Source organism: Vidua macroura, chromosome W (genome assembly GCF_024509145.1).
Source record: "Vidua macroura isolate BioBank_ID:100142 chromosome W, ASM2450914v1, whole genome shotgun sequence".
NCBI lineage: Eukaryota > Metazoa > Chordata > Aves > Passeriformes > Viduidae > Vidua > Vidua macroura.
The window spans coordinates 3,347,781-3,368,675 of record NC_071610.1 but is presented as its reverse complement, the minus strand read 5'-3'; the positions used below and the strand labels follow the sequence as shown (position 1 = coordinate 3,368,675).

The following is a 20,895-nucleotide window of genomic DNA, read 5'->3' as shown; positions in this document are numbered from 1 at the left end:
TACATAGCATACTTCAAATTGAATCCTCACTGTCCAATGAAAATGGTTCATTTTGTACAGGCTCCTATTTCAGATATTAAGGGCAAGCTCTTCTCTAACTTGAATTCTATTTAGTGAACATCCTGACCTCCTAATCCAAATTATGCATACATGCCTTCAAAGCAGTAAGGGCCTCTGGGTGAAACTTCAGGAATATTTGGGCAATGCCTCCTACACTGTCAGGTAATCCTTTTCAAAAAGCTAAATGACCCAAGATGATTTATGACTCATGAATAACATCACTAGTAAATACTAGAAAATAAGTAGCACTTCTATGAAGAGGGCCAGGCTTCTGTAGCAGTACTTCCCAGAAATATTTATGGGTCTTGCAGACCTGTTCACTGGCCTGTCAGGGAATAGAGAGTTGTCTGGGTTTTAGAAGGTAACAGGCAAAGATGCTCAATCAAGATAAAATGTAGACAGGGAGAAACACTTGTCCATTAAACTGCAGTAGTTGTTTCCAGCTTTTAGCAAAATGCTTGAATTCTGTGAACAAGGAATAAGGTTAATACAATGACAGTATCCTTAAACCTCTTTTTCCTTTCCATCTTTTTATAAATTACCTTCACAAAATTAAACGTATGATCAAATTTCTGAAGAACAAGCAGTTAAAAATTCTATAATTTCTGATGTGGTTTGGTTTTGCTGCCTTTCTTCCACTCAATTACAAAGGGATAATTTTTGAACATAACATGCTAACTGAAAGTTGCAATATAGAAATATGAAAAAAACTTCTAATTCTTATAATTAAAAAAGCCGTAGAAGACATGACATCACCATGTCAATAAGGATAGCAAAGGGGGGGAATCAAATTTAAATATAGCAATGACAGGAAAAGCCAAAGAAATATGCAAGAAATTAATATTATACATTCATAACAGAAAATTTAATGTGTCTAGGTTGTCTATTTATATTCATAACTTTTTTTCTTAAAAGAATTTTTACTCGCATTCTCTGTCTAAAATCATCAAAGCTGTAAGCCACACTAGTGGCAGAAGCAAGAATAAGCTATTTCAAGTAAATAATTTATTTCTAGATTTGTCACCCCACCTAAATAGCTAAGTGGTCTCACATTTGATAAATGATAGAGCAATCAAAACTAAATGATCACACCCTGCCTTAAATGACAGCAGCCTGTCCATACCACTAAACTAAAAATTACCATATGATTCTGCCCGACTGGACCTGCTGTTTGTGAACAGAGAAGGGCTGGTGTGGGATGTGATAACTGGAGGCCATCTTGGGCACAGTGATCATGAAATGATAATTTTCTGTTCTCACAGAAGTAAGCAGGGGGATCAGCAGAACTGCCACCTTGGACTTCCAGAGTGCAGACTGGCCTGTTTGGGAGCCTGGTTGAGAGAGTCACTTGGGAGACAGTCCTGAAGGGCAAAGGGCTCCAGGAAAGCTGGATGTGCTTTAAAAAAGAAATCTGAAAGGAGCAGGAGAGCAGGCCGTCCCCATATGCCAAAAGACGAGCCGGCAGGGTAGACCGGCCTGGCCAAACAGAGAGCTTTGAATGGAACTCAGGGAGAACAAGAGAGTGCATCACCTCCAGAAAAAGAGGCAAGCAGCTCAGTAGGACTACAAGGATGTTGTGAGGTCATGCAGGGAGAAAATTCGAAGGGCCAAAGCCCAGCTAGAACTTCATCTGGCTACGGCTGTAAAAGACAACAAAAAGTGGTTCTACAAATACATCAGCAACAAAAGGAGGGCCAAGCAGAATCTCCATCCTGTACTTGATGTGGAGATAAACATAGTGACAAACGATGAGGAAAAGGCTTTGTATGCTACTTAGACCCCCTCATGTCTATGGGGCTGGATAGGATCCAGCCAAGAGTACTAAGGGAGCTGGCAGAAGAGGTCACCAAGACACTGTCCATCATTTACCAGTGGTCCTGGACAACTGAGGAGGTCCCAAGTGACTGGAGGTGCCAGTGTGACAGCCATAAACAAGAAGGGCCGGAAGGAGGATCCGGGGAGCTACAGGCCTGTCAGCCTGACCTCAGTACCTGGGAAGATGGAACGGATCATTTTGAGTGTGATCATGTGGCATGTGCAGGACAACCAGGGGATCAGGCCCAGCCAGCAGGGGTTTAGGAAAGGCAGGTCCTGCTTGACCAACCTGATCTCCTTTTATGACCAGGTGACCCACCTAGTGTGTGAGGGAAAGGCTGTGTGTGTGACTACATGCACTTCAGTAAAGGCTTTGATGCTGTCTCCCAGAGCATTCTGGAAAAGCTGGCAGCCCATGGGTTGGACAGGTGCTCTCTTCACTGGGCTAGGAACTGTCTGGATGGTCAGGCTCAGAGAGTGGTGAAGAATGGAGCTACATCCAGTTGGCAGCCAGACACCAGTGGAGTTCCCCAAAGCTCAGTATGGGGGCCAGTCCTATTTAACATCTTCATTGATGACCTAGACAAGGGGATCAAGTGCAACCTCAGTAAGTTTACAGAGGGCACCAAGTTGGGTGGGAGTGTTGATCTGCTGGAGGACAGGAAGGCTCTGCAGAGGGATCTGGACAGGCTGGAGCAATGGGACAAGGCCAATTGTATGAGGTTCAACAAGGCCAAGTGCCAGGTCCTGCTCTTAGGTCCCAACCCCATGCAGCTCCAGGCTGGGGCAGAGTGGCTGGAAAGCTGCCCACAGGAAAAGGACCTGGGGGTACTGAGTGACAGCAGTTGAACATGAGCCAGTGTGTGCCCAGGTGGGCAAGAAGGCCAATGGCATCCTGGCTTGGATCAGAAATAGTGTGACCAGCAGGACCAGGGCAGTGATCGTCCCTCTATACTCGGCACTGGTGAGGCCACACCTCAAGTGCTGTGTCCAGTTCTGGGCCCCTTTCTGCAAGAAAGACATTGCAGTGCTGGAGCGAGTCCAGAGAAGGGCAATGGAGTTGGGGAGGGGTCTGGAGCACCAGGAGTAGCTGAGGGGGCTTGTCCTGGAGAACAGGAGGCTCAGGGATAACCTTCTCACTCTCTACAATTCCCTGAAAGGAGGGAGGGTGGAGCCTGATGGGAGTTGGGTTCTTCTGGGGAACAAGAGACAGGACAAGAGGAAATGGCCTCAAGTTGTTCCAGGGGAGGTTTAGATTGGATATTAGGGAAAATTTCTTCATGGAAACAGTTGTTAAGCATTGGAACTGACTGCCCAGGGCATTGGTTGAGTCACCATCCTTGGAAGTGTTCAAAAAAATGTGTGGATGTGGCACTTGGGGACATGGTTTAATGGTCAACATAATGGTGGTGCTGCGTTATTGGTTGGACTTGATGATCTTAAAGATATTTTCCAACCTTAACAATTCTATGAAACTCATTCAAAACTGGCCGACTATGAAAACATAAAGCATTGGTTGGGTTTAATGGGAAAAAGACCAAGGGTAAAAAGTAAGTATACCTTTAAAAACTGATTTTAGTAGCCATCCTGCAGAAAACAGTTTGAACAAGTTGAAGTAATTCAAGTTTTGCATTTATATATGAACAATCACGTTAATCATAATGTTGCACCTTTTTAAAAAACAGTGTTAACATTGGCAGAAATAGTTACGAACAAGGAATATTAAATCATAAAATGTAAAACTGTTTATCTTTTTTCTTAGCTTTAGGATTTTCTTCTTTAGATGTTATGAATGTCTGCAGGATATTGTGTGTTTGCAATATTTGATTCTACTAAATCAGCAAGCATATACTTGAAGGCTCACTGTGCGCATACTCAAGTAAAGGACCATTTTTTGAGAAACCTGAGAATCATAGAATGGCTTGGGTTGAAATGGACCTTAATGACTATCATGTTCCAACCCCCTACCGTGGACAGGGACACCTTCCACTAGACCGGGTTGCTCCAGGCCCCATCCAACCTGGCCTTGAACACTTCTGGGGATGGGGCAGACACAGCTTCTCTGGGCAACTTGTCCCAGGGCCTCACCACACTCATAGGGAAGACTTCCTTCCTAACATCTAATCTAGATCTACCCTCTTTCAGCTTTAAGCCCTTGCTCCTTGTCCTATTGCTACACTCCCTGATAAAGAGTCCTCTGACTGTTACAGGCTCCCTTCAGCTATTGGAAGGCTGCTCTAAGGTCTCCCTGGAGCTTTCTCTTCTCCAGGCTGAAGAGTCCTAATTCTCTCAGCCTTTCCTCATAGCAGAGGTGCTCCTGCCCTCTAATCATCTTGGTGGCCTCTTCTGGACTTGCTTCAGCAGGTCCATGTCCTTCCTGTGCTGGGGACTCCAGAGCTGGAGGCAGTACTGCAGGTGGGGTCTCACCAGAGCAGAGTAGAGGGCCAGAATCACTTCCCTTGACCTGCTGGGTTACACTGCTTTTGATGCAGCCCAGGCTGCAGTTGGCTTTCTGGGCAGTATGTGCATGTGAGAACATGCCCAGAATACAAGTTTGTGCTTACATTTCACCATTTGATGAAGTTCTCATCTAGAAAACAGTAAATGAGGACTTCTTCAGTAGCTGACAAATTTTAAGGAATGGCACGTGTGTACCTGAAAGATCATCTACCTAGTTAGTTAGTTCAGTTAATATAATAAAAGACATCTTTGCCTTTGTCCTTGGCAGTCCATGGGTAGAGGACCTCTCCTGTTCTAATAAAAAATATATCTATAAAAGTTACTAAGCTTTTGTTCCCCCCAGTATTTTGGTGGGTTTGAGATTTATTATAATTCAAAGATAACTCATGTTTGAAAAAATAATCTCCTTACTTTCAGTGTATTAAATAAACAAGTAACTGTTACATCAGCAAATTAATTCATTTTGTCTTGCAATAAAAAGCATGTTAGTTTAAGGTATAGTTGTTTTTATTGCATCGAATCAGAATATTAGATTTTTTTATACATGAGGCTTTCTCACCAGGCAACAAGTCTTTTTGCAAGCAGTTAGAAAAATAAGTGTAATTAATAGCATATCATGAGTTTTCGATTCATTTTGCTGTGGGAGGGGAAAAAAATCTAATATAATTGTTTTGTAAATGCCTATGTATGATGAAATTGATGAAATCTGGTTTCTTATGAATTTATATTCTTTGCCTTGTAAGCACTTTCAGTCCATAAATATCAAACTATTTTCTTTATCCTTAAGCAGTGGCTGATCTACTGCTATGTGTGTGGAAATTGGCTGTTTGGCCATTGTCAGAGGGAGTGTGTAGTTGACATCCATGTATCTCAGTTGCCACAATGGTTGTGCTACAGATTTTGTTCAATCCTGATGTGTTTATGTTGGAGGGTATGAATACAAAGTTTTGGTTTGCTTAACTGTAAAAGTAAGATGGCATTCTAATAAACTTTAAGGGTAGGCTAATTTAAAAATGCTCAATTTGTTTAAAAATGAGAAAAATCTACTTATTATACTCAATTTCTTTCAGTTGGTATTGTAGAAAGTTCATATTTCTGTTTTTCAGGTCTTTACTATATGTAACAAAAAACTTCTAAATGAAATCTTAATGTCAACCAAAAGTGCTTTTTTAGCTGGAAGACATACATGGATTTATTTTTGTGTGCATGTTCTGGTTCTAAATTCTTAAGGCTGATTGTTTTTTATAATTTTGCCTATATAGTAGTCTAATAGCAGTCCAAATGACAAAATTTTTATATAAATAAATATTTTTCTAATATTTTTCTATACTTTTTCATCCAGTCCATTTTATCAGTATATGTACTAATGTCAGTCTTTATTTTATGAAGTGTTCATGATTTTTTTTTTATCATGGTCACTTTAGGATGGCGATCCTTCAGTAAGGAATGCTGCATCTTTTTCCTTGAGGTCACCACAGTCAGTCTGCTCTCCATCTGGAAGTGATGGAACCCTTAAAGGTAATCTAGCAGTCATATATATATAAATGTATTTTTTTTCCAGTTTTAAAACACAGAGTTTAAAGTTAGTTCTCCCAACTTCTGTATTCCAATAGTACTAAAGAGTATGTCATTAATTTTTGGATACAAAATTATTTTGAGCCCTGATTCAGAAGAAATTTCTGAATGTTCAAAAATTGACTAATCATACTTCAAAACAAAGCTCAAATTCATGAAGGACAGAATAATTTTAAATCCTTTCCAATATGAGGATTAAATTCTTTAAAGGAATGGTTTCAGTTGCTCTACATAAGAAATTATTTAAAGGCAGCATTACAAGTATTGAACTCTTAACCAGCTCAAAAGTGTTTTAACATGAAATGCTTTTCTTGATTGCAATCATCAAATTTTATGAACATGAAATTAAAAGTAGTTCAATGAACACAATATATCTAGCATAAATTAAGCCTGAAAACCTTAGCTGTGGAGAAGGAATAGGGTAAACTGTGAGTCAGCTGAGAAAATAATTCTTTGTGCTAAAATATGTAATGCATACTGCTGTTTTTAATATTCTCCCTAAGAAGCAATGACTGAGATAGATGAGATTAGTAAGGTAGGGGTTTGGGCATATTCTTGTTAATTTAAGTATTCAGTGCTGATGTATTTACATGGCAATAATAAAAAGAAGCAATAGTGTTTTCTTCTCTTTAATCCTGAAACAAAATTAAATCTTTATGGGTGGTCAGATTAGGTGGAGAGGGAGAAGAGGAGATGGGGGAGATTCCAGAGAAGGTGAGGGTATTGGGGTTGTGCAGCCTGGATAAAACAAGTCTTTGAGGGTGAATGTAAGATGATGATGATGACAGGGACACACAGATGGGATGACACACATGGGAGGAATGGGACAAGGCCAATTGTATGAGGTTCAACAAGGCCAAGTGCCAGGTCCTGCTCTTAGGTCCCAACCCCATGCAGCTCCAGGCTGGGGTAGAGTGGCTGGAAAGCTGCCCACAGGAAAAGGACCTGGGGGTGCTGAGCGACAGCAGCCAGTGTGTGCCCAGGTGGGCAAGAAGGCCAATGGCATCCTGGCTTGGATCAGAAATGGTGTGACCAGCAGGACCAGGGCAGTGATCGTCCCTCTGTACTCAGCACTGGTGAGGCCACACCTCAAGTGCTGTGTCCAGTTCTGGGGCCCTCATTGCAAGAAAGACATTGCAGTGCTGGAGCGAGTCCAGAGAAGGGCAACGGAGCTGGATCTGGAGCACAAGAAGTGGCTGAGGGAGCTGGGGGTGTTTAGCCTGGAGAAAAGGAGGTTCAGGGGGGACCTTCTTACTCTCTACAACTCCCTGAAAGGAGGGTGGAGCCAGGTGAGGGTTGGGCTCTTCTCCCATTGAACAAGTGGACAAGAGGAAATGGCCTCAAGTTGGTCTAGTGAAGGTTTAGACTGGATATTTGGGAAAAAAATCTTCACAGAAAGTGTTATCAAGCACTGGAAAAGGCTCTCCAGGGCAGCGGTAGAGTCACCATCTCTGGAGGCATTTAAAAAACATGTAGATGTGGATCTTGAGGACATGGTTTAGTGGTGGACCTGGCAGTGATGGGTTAATGGTTGGACTTGATGATCTTAGAGGTCTTTTGCAACCTAAATGATACCATGATTCTGCCCCTCTGCTCCACTCATAAGACTGCACCTGGAATACTGCTTCCAGTCTGGGGCCCCCAACATAAGGACCTAGACTTGTTGGAGTGACTCCAGAGGAGAGCCATGAAGATGTTCATAGGGCTGGGTCACATCTATTAAGACAGGCTGAGCGAGCTGGGGCTGTTCAGCCTGGAGAAGAGAAGGCTCTTGGGAGACCTTAGAGCACCTTCCAGTACCTGAAGGGAGCCTACAAGAAAGCTGGAGAGGGACTATTTACAAGGGGATGGAGTGAGAGGACAAGGGGGAATGGCTTCAAACTGAAAGAGGTTTAGATGGGATAGTGAGAAGAAATTCTTCATTACTGGAGTGGCGATACACTGGCACAGGTTGCCCAGAGAAGCTGTGGCTGCCCCATCTCCAGAAGTGTTCAAGGCCAGGCTGGATGGGGCTTGGAGCAACCTGGCCTAGTAGAAGGTGTCCCTGTCCCTGGCAGGGGGTTGGAATGAGATGGTCCTGAAGGTCCCTTCCAACCCAAACCATTCTATGATGCTATAAAAGTTTAGTATAATAGAACAGATGATTCTAGGAATTGCTTATAACTGCAAAATTTTCATAGGATATACTGAAGTTTTTCTATATTACAGATTATGCCTTAATAACAGTTTTTAAGGAACCTGCCAGGAATAACAAATCATCACTGGGAATACTAGTAGAAAAAAAAAGAATCATTACCTTTTATTAAAAAAAAAAAAACAGAAAAAAAAAAAAACCTAGCATGTACTGTAGTAAAAAAAAAAAAAAAAAAACCAAACCAACAAAAAACCAACAGTCTCAGTTTGAACTAGGAGTTTAACAGACAAATCATCAGGCAGATTTTTAATTTTCTCTTCAGGAAAAAAATATAAAATCAAACTGATTTTAGATCTGCACAAGGCACTGTCCATGAATTCTCATCACAGTCTTATTAGTCTTATCAAAATTTTCCCAGTTTATAGACTGCAAAAAGCATGTTTCAGCTTATTTTTTCGACACATGCGAAGGTAGTTACTGTATGCAGCATCCAATGAAGGATCTCTAAATTTTCACCCATCCTAGTTTTGGCCAAGGACTGGCAAAACCTGGAGTCGTGTGGGCGTGTCTAGGTTGTTATTTTATACCATGCACATCATTGCTAGGGGGCAGAAGTAAAGGATTCTTACTTCCAAGAAGAGGGCGTGACTTTGGGGAAAGAAAAAGGTGGCACAGCAGGTCTGTAGCCCTTCTCTTCCTCTTCCAAGGGAAGCGAGCAGCGAATGGAGCAGTGGGGTAATGCTGGACCTGACCAGAGGGTTAGTCAGCCATTGTTTTTCATTGTCTCAGGCTTGGGGGAAAAACATGCGTGCAGAAGGTCTGGGGGCAATTTTGTTCTTTGTCTCGGGGGCGTGCAGTGCCGGGTCAGCTCAGGCTTGGTGAGCATTTTTTGGATGTAAATCACCCTCTTTTTGAAAACTTTTTGTATACTTTCGTTATAAATATTGTTGCTATCACTGTTAATTTTTCTTATTTCATTGCTGTTCCCAGTAAATTGTCCTTATCTCAACTCAGAATTTCTGCCTTTTATCTCTCTCACCCGGAGGGGTGAAGGGAGGGGAGCAGCTTTGTGGGGCTTAGTTTCCAGCTGGGCTTAAAGCACAACATCCCCTATCATTAATATCCAGAAAGCATATCTGGAGAAAAAGAGGAAGCAACATAATTAAATGGAAAATAACACACAAGACAGTGGAACAGTCTCTATCAAAACCTAAGATCTGAAAATAAAATTTTAAAAACAAAGTACTCATTACCTAATCCTCTCTGAGTGCCTGGTCAACACAGAGGAGAGATTGTTAGCTCAAACATGAGAGATAGTGCAACCCTTATCACAGATGTGTTTACATTCAAGAAGCTTGATAAATTACATTCTTTTTAAAAAGATAGAAAACAATCAGAACTATAAAACCAAGCACTCAAGTATGAAGAAATGTGAAAATTATAGTTACTTACACCTACAATTCAGTCCCTTGTGCATTATAATAGTCATTCATTCAATGATCATATATTGGTTTTGTTATTCACAGGATCCCTGCCTCATATATGGCATGACATATATATCATTTAACAAATCAGAATTGCACAAAAAAGGAGATGCTTTCTTTGGGACATTACATTTTTTTACTAAGGAAATTGAATAAAATGGTTAACAGATCAAATAAATTTTAAAAAGATTTCTATCCAAGAGAACTTTTGCTGGAAACTGACAATTTGTAAAAAAATAACTCTTCTTAAAAAAAAATAATTTTCTATCACAAGGAAAGAAACAATTTTAAATCCTACCTGTTCCATAATATACCCACAGCCTCTGGGTCATGCCTGGAGCACATGATTAGAACATAAAAAGACAGATGGTGGAAGAAAAGCTCAACAACTTCTCTGTCTGATACAGATTAGACATTTGGACCTGATCTTCCTACGTCCCAAAAGCAATGTTCTGGTTAGGAACATGCTTACTATACCTGTGAACACTCTTGCTTTCCTAAAAGAGCCATACAGCAGCTGGACAACAAATTGACATCAGAATGAAATAGTCTGACCACTAGGCTGCAGAAGTTTCCATTCAACCAGTTTACAACAACTACAACAACTATTTGTTTAAGAGGATGAGTTCTGTGGCAGCAGCTATCTGGCCACAGAGAGCAACAGGCACAACTTTCCCAGGCATTGTCCTGGGGCAGGCTGTGAGAAGATCAGAGAAAAGAATGAGAAACAATTCTTATCTTTACTTGCTGCACCTGTTGTTGTGAACATGTGGAATGTGTTATGGACACTTGCTTACCAAAGGGTGATTTCTTAATTGGCCAGTGGTGATGGTGTTTGGATTCCTGGACCAATTAGGTAAAACTGTATCAGACTGTCTGTAAGGGCAATGGGTTTCTTAATATGTATAGTATAATAAAGTGACTGATTAGCCTTCTGGAATCATGGAGTCAATGCTAATTATTACCCGGCCGGGGACGCCCTGCTACAACAAGTGGTGAACCCCGACGCTTGGTGCAGCTTTGGCTGAAGAAACAGGACCCTAATGGATCCAGCCGAGTTCGCAGCCGAGGCTGAACACGGGGGGTCTGCTGAACCCTCACAGAAATCGCATCTGGCAACCCTTCGTGGAGTCGCAGGATGGGCGGAGTCGCCTCGGGACCCCGCCGGGACCCCGCCGGGACTTCATTGGGATTTCGCCGGGACGTCATCGGGCCCCCGCTAGGACCTGCGGTGCCCCGCGCAGCCTGCTCATAACCAGACACCTGCTTCCCCGGAAAGGTAACATTAACCTTTCCTTGCGTCTTCCTGGAGAAGATCTGTCCCTTGGGACCGCGTTTTGGCCTCGTAGCCTGAGGGCTGGGGCGCGGAACAGATTTCCCAACAATAACACTGCCTGCGACCCGGGGTGGGCTTGCGGTTGGGAAAAGGTGCCTGCAAAATGGGCATCCAATTTTCTATGTCAGATGAGGAAACCCTTGCGGTGTGGAAACTTATGATGATTCGTCATAAGAGACTCCCTATGTCAGAAGAGGCTCTCTACAAGTTTTTCAGTTGGGCAAAAGTTCATGGTTTCCCCTCGCTGGATCCACCGGCCTGGGACTCACTGAGTCTCTGTCTCTGGGAGGGACTCAGGAGGGGAGATGCGAGTGTACCTCGACTACTACCCATTTGGTCAATGCTTCCCAGAGCACTAAGGGGCCGGACCCCATGGGAAAGAGAATCCACCTCGGTAGGCACGTCCCAATCGGACTTGGAGGAGCGCCTCCCCCCAGGCGGGTAGCCATCGGCCTCTCCACCGCAGCCAGCCGGGGAACGATCCTTTCACGGACGGCCGCCGTTGGTTCCTTGCCTCTCCGCACCGCGGGGGTGGGCGGCATTGCCCACAGGGGACCCAGAGCAGCTATTTCCTGGTTTCCTGGCGCATGCGCAGGAAGGACCGAAGCCTTTAGCGGCTCCGCTTTTACGGTCAGCAATTGCTCCGACAGGAGCTGCGGTCGCTCCTGCCCCTTTGTCTTCACCAGCGCAAACGGGACAATCGCCTCGTCCTCCTTCCCCCCCGTGTGGCATGTGGATTGGCCCCGCCGCTGGGTTTCCCCCATCCTGCACCGCAGGAGAGGGTGGAGCCGCCTCCGCAGCCGACAAGGGAGGCAACCGGTTCCACGACAGCGGCCAGCCCCCCCCCTCCCCCCCGCTGGAGAGCACATCCAGCCCCCCTGCACCGCAGCCTGCAGCCGGTTCATCAACAGCGGTGCGCGCAGCGCCGGCCGGGGATGCTTCCCCGCCGGCCCGGCTCCCATCCGGGACGCGAGTTGTGGCGCTGAAGAAGATCCCCAGCTCGCCTCGCCGCTCCCATCTGGTCCGCCCCCCGCTGCTCCCTTCAAGTTGCCAGGGAACACGGACAGGGACAGCAACGAGCACCAACAGCCTGTCCCTCAGCAGGGGCGGCGTGCCCTCGCAGCTGGGTGCCGGCCCGACCGTGCCGCGAAATCTGAAGATCAACATTCCTCTGGAATCAGCACCTTCCCTGCCATGCCTTGGGGCACCCCGTGTGTCCCGCTCCCATTCGCGGAGCGGACGGAGCGGGGTCCTGAGAGGCTGTGGCTTGGCCACTGCCCGAGAGGGGCGAAGGAAGTGCGAAACGCCGGGGGAATTGCCAAGACATTGGCAGCTCGGTGGGGGCGGGCGGTGAAGGAGAAGGCGGAAGTGAATCGCTCGTCCTGGGACGAGAACGGGCTGTCCCAGGGACCCCAGATGACACCAGTGCAAAGCTGAGGGAAGAGAACAAGCCGAATTAATCTGAATCTGGGCTCGGCAGCGGCGGTGTCGCCGTCCCGCCCGCCGGGTCTGGGTCCCTTGGCCCGCCCACTGGGGCTGGGTCTTCTGGCCCGCCGCCACTGCTGGCCTTCTGAAAAAAAAAAAAAAAAAAAAGGGAAAGAGCTACCGTCTTCACTGACAGCTCAATGTGCTGGAAGGCCACGAGTCAGCCTCGGCCCAAGTGGTTGAATTAAAGGCTGTGGTCATGGCATTCCAGAGATTTTCTCAGTACCCCTGAATTTGATAACAGTTTTACACAGAAACATATATAGAAGTAAAGGATATCTCAACCATTTATTCACTCATAACGGTTTTTCTTAAGAACCTTGTTTAGGAAATGTGTCAAATGACACTCTCCAGTTAGGGCTTGGGCTGTGGCCAGGTCCTTCCTCTACCTGGATGGGGATGATTGACTATCAAACCAGATGTTTTCTGCAGCCAAAGGATTCAAGTCATTTTGGCTTGGCAATATGACCACATATATATGACAGCTGAGCCTACTTTCAAAGGGAGTTTGGAAAATCATGATCCGGACATGATTGCAATTCTCTGCTGAGTTGAGGTTTATCAGCTGTTGCAGACTCTGGGATGACAGTCAGTGCTATAGTGCCTGATAATTATATAATGTCACATGTGTTACTGATTATGTGCATTATCTGATTGATTTCTAATTGTTGTTAGTAACCTTCTTCAGCAGTTCTCTGTTTCAGGACCAAGAAGGACATTCAGTGATGTCAAAGATCAACATCTCCAGTTAATGGACCTTCTCCTGAAAGCTGTTTGGACTTTAAAACAATGATCATTCAGTGCATTGTTGTTTGGTTTTCTAATATTGTAAACCTTGTCTCAATTATATGATAGAAATAGATATTCTACAGGTAGAGAATCTCCCTGACCATTCTAAGAATCTCCCTGACCATTCTAAGTCAGCATCTGATTGAGGTTCTGATTGACAACCAGCAAATTGCCAAGGGAACCTCTCAAGCTGTGTTTGTTCTCCTTCCTGCAAAAGGCCCTGCAGAGGACTACAAACACCGCCTTTTTTTTTTAAACACAAAAGGGTGAATTGTGGCAGCAACTCTCTGGCCACAGAGAGCAACAGGCACAACTTTCCCAGGCATTGTCCTGGGGCAGGCTGTGAGAAGATCAGAGAAAAGAATGAGAAACAAATCTTGTCTTCACTTGCTGCACCTGTTGTTGTGAACATGTGGAATGTGTTATGGACACTTGCTTACCAAAGGGTGATTTCTTAATTGGCCAGTGGTGATGGTGTTTGGATTCAAGGACCAATTAGGTCAAAACTGTATCAGACTGTCTGTAAGGGCAATGGGTTTCTTAATAAGTATAGTATAATAAAGCAATTGATCAGCCTTCTGGAATCATGGAGTCAATGCTAATTATTACCTGGCAAGGACCCATGCTACGACAGAGTTCTTTTCCTAACAGCCAATAACCAATGCTTAGGATTCTCTCCAGGGTTGCTAGTTCCTACTGGAAATTAATCGCTTTCAATATTGCAGACACACCGTTTAATTACTTGTGAGATTTGGGTCACTATCTAGTTCTTGTCTCTGTTCTTACTGACAAACTTTAAGAGATTTTGGTTTCTTCACAATATGGAAGATGATTCTTTTTAATTTTTCAGGACAGAAAATTTATTCTTGTCCAGCTCTTGACATGATCAAGACAGCTGAAACTGAGTAGATGTTTTAAGGCCATTGGCAAAAACCCCATTCTCTACTTCTTAGGAATCCACCATGAGAAACAATGAGCTTGATATGTTGAAATGCAGGGCATTCACAACCACTAAGAAACAATGCTATGAACTTCCTAAGTGCTCTAAAGTAACTCTACAAATCTCAAGAATAAAGCATATCAAATTGAAAATTACTTATAAATCTTGTGTTAACTTGCTATTTGACTCAGTTTGTCTTCCATCTGTAAAATGAAAATATTTAACAGATGTGAAAAAAAAACCTCCAATGTTTCTAAAGTACAGATATGTATTTTGAGATCATTCCTACAAATTCATAGATTGAAACACTTCAGCATTCGTGAACTATTTGTATGGCATACAGCAGGTAAAGCAGTAGGCTGCACAATTATGAAGAAAAAAATATATCAAGTGGGTTATAACAGTATACCAGTCAGCTATGATTTCCCATGCACTGTATGAAGCACTGAACTGGGACCAGAAAGGTAAGGGGGAAATACAGTAATGTAGTTAAAAGCCCAGAGTACAGGGAAGAGAGCTGAATTAAGTTTGTTTCTGCAATTATAGTCTGCTGTTTCCTTATCAGAGTCCCTGACTGCAGCCCAGCATTTTTTAACTGCTCCTGTAAAATACATTGCCTGTCTACACATACACATGCCTTCAGGAAATAAAGTGCTTCAAATCAAGACAGAGAAATAATCGGAAAAAGAAAATATCTAACCACTTAAAGAATTTTGAGATCTCCAATTGGAAAACCACTTAGAACCAACTGATACACATACTAAAAGCAATAATTTTTTTTCTATAATTTTTCTCAACTTAGAGAGTTTAATATGAAAAAAGATTTTCAATGTTTACTTTTTTAGTTATTTAGGAGTATAATTTTGCTTCTCTAATGCCGTTCTGTTTCGCCAAAATCAAAATGTTAAAAAATTATTTTAAAAAAGAAGTATAAAAACAGCTTTAAAACAAAGTTTTAAAGAAGTAAAGAAATAAAATCTGTACACAGGAAACATTCAAACTGTACACAGTAGTCAAAAGCACAAAATAAAAATAGCAAGAAGAAAATATTTTCCCCTTTCAATTGAAATAATTGCTACAACTAACACCTCGAGAATAATTCATTTTGTATTTCCATAACATGAATAAAATAACTACATTCTCATTAAGCAGTTCGCTTTTGTGATAAAGAGTAGACCAATATAAACTCCTAACACTAGGGCAAAAGGAGTATGAAAATGATGGTTCTTGCTTCGCATACACACACTCTTTAAATGTGCTAAAAATACGATCTAAACAAAAAAAAAGTCATCTTATAAACATTTCCACATCAAGTATTTCTGCATGCTAAATATATTTTTATGACAAAAAAATTTACAACTACATAAACTGTGATGGTGCAACTAATTCAGGATTAACCACACATGACTCAGAACAAATAAACCAAAAAACCTCATTACAAATAGGCTTCATCTTAAGTTTCCTTCTATAAATACACCTATTTTTCATACCAGAAAAGTGCATGTTTTCTGATTTAAGAAAAAAAGAGCACATCATAAACACAACCCAGGCAAGATAAACTTGACAGGAACTACATAACTACAGTAGGTTATTTCCTGCTCTTATATATATTTAAAGCAAACCTCCTTAAATAAGTCAGAAAAGCTCAAACAATGGCTTAGCTAACCCATTTTTATTAAAATGAAGGGTGGACAAAAGAAACAAATGAGTTCATGTCCCTTCTTGATGATGAAACTACCCAAGAACTAAAACTACTTTCTGTCCTGCAACCAAAAGAAAACAGCATTGAGGCTACACACAGAGATAGAGGCAGTTAGAAATAACTAATAGCTCCCTCTGCAATTCACAAAGTTTAAAATTAAAAAGCTGCTTTTTCAAAGTGTAAATGGTTCCCCTCCACACACATAGGCCTGAGGCCCTGTTGCAGTGTTCAACAGGACCAGGCAGCACAAAGACAGGAATGGGAGATGGGAGGGAGGGAGGAAGGAAGGAATTGGGGCTCAGCAGGATCTTCAGGCTTTTTAAAATTCAAACTGCTCTCTGACCAATACAAATCACAGACACGCTATTGAGTACTACATGGATTTACAGCATTAAAACCACAACTTCTACATGACAGCTATATTGACTTCACCCTTTTAAACAAGTATATGGGTACTCAAAGACACAATAGCAGAGTTTATAAGACTCTAAACACAATATACTAGAAATTCATTACCACTTATTATTACAAGATCTGTCTAAACAACTAAAAAAATTACTGAAAAATAGACAAATTCTGTTATGTTGATACTTGTTTGCCATTTACAAATTTCTATATGGAACTTGGTATCTTAAAATTTCCCTCAATTATGTAATTTCTGTATGAGTATTTTTATTAGTTCACAAGGTGTTTATTTTAAATCTACCTCAACTTTTAATAACACTCTGAACTGTACCACACAGTAAGTCCAAGATTTACCTTACTCTAAATTAGCTACCATTTATAAATAAAGAGCTGACATTTACTCAATCGTCATTTACAAAACACATTTGACCTGTTCAAATGACAACTAATTACATACTTAAACATCATGGACACAAACAGCCAATAACGACCTCAGGATCTCAAAGGAATATGGCCTGATTAAGAAATGATGACACTTTTTAAACGTTCCTCACTTTTCACTTAATTAAATTTACTACTGATTCTCAAATACTTAGGCTAAGATCTCATCTTCACCTTGACCCCTGAAACGTCATAAACATAGTACTCTACACATGACCCCTCTCCCATTTTCTGCTTGTTAAGAGTATAAAATAGTATTTCATCTGCATTTAATACATATGCCTGTAATGTATACAGCACGTGCACATGGAGATTGTGTGGAGTACCAGACACAATATGCTTGTCTATCTGTATTTTCTAGGTCTGCGGGCATCCGTGTTATGTCAATCATGTCACAAGCGCTAGCTTTATGCTATAAATAGTCAGTGATTAACACACTAATCAATTGCTATATTATGTAGAAATTAAACTTCTACATTATAAAACCATGTGCCTTCGAAGTTTTAAATGTTCAGAACAGAGTTGGTAAAAAAGAGAAGGTAATAGGGAAAAGAACTGGTATTTTTGTTCCTGGGTATTTACATTGTCTCTCTTTCCCTACTCCTCCACTTACTTCACCCCCGACTTCAGAAGTTGTAAATATGGCAAAGGATCAGTGCACATTTGCGGCTAATTGTATTGTTTCCTCCTCCTGCTCCTCTCCAGATTGAGGCCTGTTACTGAGAAACTGCTTCGTCTTTCTAATCCCCGAACTGGAGTAAATGCGCTGGCCGTCGGGCCTGCGCCCTCCGCCGGGCCTGGGCCTCCCGGTAGCCCGGAAAGAACTAATCTCCTCCGCCAAACCCGACGGAGCAGGAAGGAGGGCTGCTAAATAAACACCTCCGGTCACCACTTACTCCCCTCTATCCCGGATAGCAGGTAATCCCCTTTGCTCCAGGCAGTGCTGGGCCGGGAGGCCCGGCCTGCTGCTAGAGAAGGCAGAGAGAGGAAGGGGAGATGAATGGGGATTACCTGAGCAAATCGGCGTCTGAATCCGACGAGAATCCGAGAGAGGGGGAGAGAAATCCGCCCTTTCCCTCCTCAGAGGAGCTGTCGCCGCTGCTAGGCCGCGGCCGCCGCCACCGCGGAGCAAGAGGAGGATGGGAGATAATATAACAACAATAATCCGGGCCGGGAGGGGGGCTGTCTCCTCTTCCGTCTCCTCCTCAGTGCAGCGAACATGTAGAGCCAGGGGGTGAGCGGCCAAGACAAATCCCCCTTTCCCCGAGCCTGCTTCACAGCATCAACACGGGCCGAACCAAACCGGTTCCGAGACACATTCCAAGCCTCCGGGTAGGGGTGGGGGAGGGGAGGGCAGGGCAGCTGCCAAGGGGCCGCTGCTCCCTCCGTACATGCGAGTGCAGGAGGATGGGGGAGGGAACGGCCTGAGCGGAGTAAGCCGTGAGTCGGTACCGGGGGGGGTGGGGGGGGGGGTGGGAAGAGGAAGAAGAAGAAGAGGAGGAGAGGGGGAAAGAAAAGGAAAGGATCCCCTGTGTGTGTCTCTCGCTCCCTCTCAGAACAAAATGCCGACCGGAAGTGCAGCTGCAGGAATTACTCCCTCCACCGGCGCCAAACACCAACAACTTCCCCTTTCTTACTCACTCAACTAGCGTCGCTTCCGCCGCCGTTACTGCGCTGCTCCCTTCGTAGCTCTGCTACAGCTGGAGTGATTCCCTCCGCCTTGCCTCGCCTAGCAGCAGCGGCCACAATTGAGTCTCTGCTGCGTGACTCTCTCCCCTTCCCCAGCACTTCAACTACTGCCTCAGTTTCTTTCTTTTCTCCCCTTCCAGTGAAGAAGACCGGAGTTTATGCTTAAGCTTGCGCTGAAAGGAAGGCAGCTAGTGCTTTGTGATTAATTGACCGTTGAAAAGAACACGTTTTAGGTTTTATTTTTGCCTTCCTTAAGGATGATAGGAAGGAGGACTGCAAAATAACACCTTCTAGGAGGCGGGCTTAAAAAGGCGTCTTAGAATGAACTCACAAAGGTGGCAGTCCCGTCCTCCTTTACTTCCCTGCCCTCGTGGATGAGATATGTCAGATATGAAACGCTTCCTGGAGTTACTGTTACCGCTCGTGTTCATCTGTGTGGGTGTAATTAGGCCGCATCGCAGGAACTGAAACACCCGATCCTGAAAGCGTTGCCGGGGTGAGGAATTTACAAGTGGACGTACCGAAGTGGAGTGGCTTTGAAAAACAAGCTTTTAGGACGAGCACGGGGAGAAATGCTGATGTTTGGATGAAGGGCCCTTTGCTGGAGGCTGATGCTCTCTGCCATCAGCAGACTTACTGGAAATATTTTAATTGTGGATTATGAAGGAGTGTTTGGTGAAAGAGAATGTCCTAGTCTGAAAGTTTTTCTGGTTTTTCTCTGTACAGATAAAACTGTGAACAATCACAGAACAGCTTAATAGCATTTCTATCTGATTAATTAACTATGTCTTTTCCTACTCGTTTTGCTCATCAGTACTTGGACAAAAATCTTTTGATTTTTAGAGGAAGCCTTCCTTGTCTGTGGACTTCAGGATTCAGCCATACAGTTGAACACAGCTAGCTTTAAATATCCTGTGACATATAAACACACTCTTTCAGCACTGGATGGATATTATTTGCACAAAGGAAAAATATCTTGTACCAATGCACTTAAATCTTTTCAAGTCTTAGGATTTCCTGAATAACACCGTCTTTAATACAGATTTAAAATGCTTCCCTCAAGCTTAAAGAGCTATTAAATCTATAATGTTGGATGAATCAAAGTTTGTTTTACAAGTGTATGTGGTTTTGTTTGAAAGTACAGAAATGAAGATGGTACTAGAGAATGCAGTATTTCAGTACTGGAGATATTAATATCTAATGGGTACATAGTCATGTAAGTTTAATGAAGACAGAGTAAACTAGGCTCTGAAAGAAATGTATTATATACTTCTGTTCCAAGTTAATACAAAAGGTCCAAATCCTATAATTGTTTATTCATTCACAACTTCAAGCTATCAATTTGCAATAAAGATAAATAATTAATGTAGTAAATGAAGTACGTTCTTAAGTCTTTGTGCTTAATTTAATACAGTGCAACTCTGTAAGTCAAGGGGGAAAATATCATATTTTGATAACAAACTGAAGTTTAATAAACTACCATTTTAGGATTCACATACCCATATGTGTGTGGACATATATACCTATGAATTCAAAGGAAAATGGAATTCTAAAATTACAAAGTTGGCCTAGGAATACTACTTAATCTGCTTCTGATTGTTACCAATTCATGTTGATGGAGTCCATAGGTGATTTTAGTAACTTTATATAACTATTTTTTTCCTTAATTGATGATTTAGTGTGTAAATAAAATGTAAATACTGAAATTTTGCTTTTCAAATGCTAGATGTCTTCTAAATCTGTCTTGGTTTGAAAAGACAGGTGTCTGCTAAGGAAGACAGGAGCCTCCCTGAAATGAAAAATGTAAACCCCCTCCCTCTGAATTCTTATAATTTTGAAATCACAGAATCACAAGGTTGGAAGAGACCTTCACGATCGAGTCCAACACATGCCCTAACACTTCAACTAAACCATGGCACCAAGTGCCACATTGTTGTGGGTTGACAAGGAAGTGAGTTTTTCTCGGGAAGTTATAGTCAAACCAATCAGTGGTCAGATTTGAATATTGACATCTGGTGTAACCACTGAAGATATGGATATGCCTCTGAGAACACAGGGGGTTAAAAGCAGAGAACTCCCAGAGGAACTCTCTTTTGTTCCGGTCAGTGAAGAGTTCAGACCTCCTCTGCCCAGCCACAGGCTGGGCGGTGGAGGGGAAGCCATGCGGCCTAGGCTGAGGTAGGCCAGGAGCCCGGACAAAGAAGGGGGATGAAGGGAATGGAACCGGGCCGGCCCCTGCAGGACGGAAGGGTGGAGAAACACTGAGATGTCTTTTGTTCCCCCCCACAGAGGGAGAGAGAGAGAGAGCCTGTGCCACCTGGAAATTTTATATATTTTTTTTTCCTTTATATCTAAGCTTCAGCCTGCTCTGCTCTGTTTCTGGTCACATCTCACAGTAGCCATTTGAGAATAATATATTTTCATGGGTGCACTAGCACTGCGCCAGCACCAACCCATGACATACATACAGTCTTTTTTTAAACACATCCAGCGATGGTGACTCTACCACCTCTCCAGGCAGACCATTCCAATACTTTATCACTCTTTCTGTGAAAAACTTCTTCCTAATATCCAACCTAT

General features: G+C 43.0%; 1 protein-coding gene across 2 annotated transcripts in view; it reads right to left on the bottom strand.

Annotated features, from left to right (window-relative positions):
• The window catches only part of LOC128821384 (nipped-B-like protein), a 160,607-nt gene extending 142,542 nt beyond the window's left edge, over positions 1 to 18,065 (bottom strand). For both annotated transcript variants that reach the window (XM_054002369.1, XM_054002370.1), the window contains exon 1: positions 17,638 to 18,065. The gene's annotated coding sequence lies outside the window, so the exon portion shown is untranslated. The remainder of the gene's footprint in view (positions 1 to 17,637) is intronic.
• Between the last annotated feature and the right edge of the window lie 2,830 nt (positions 18,066 to 20,895).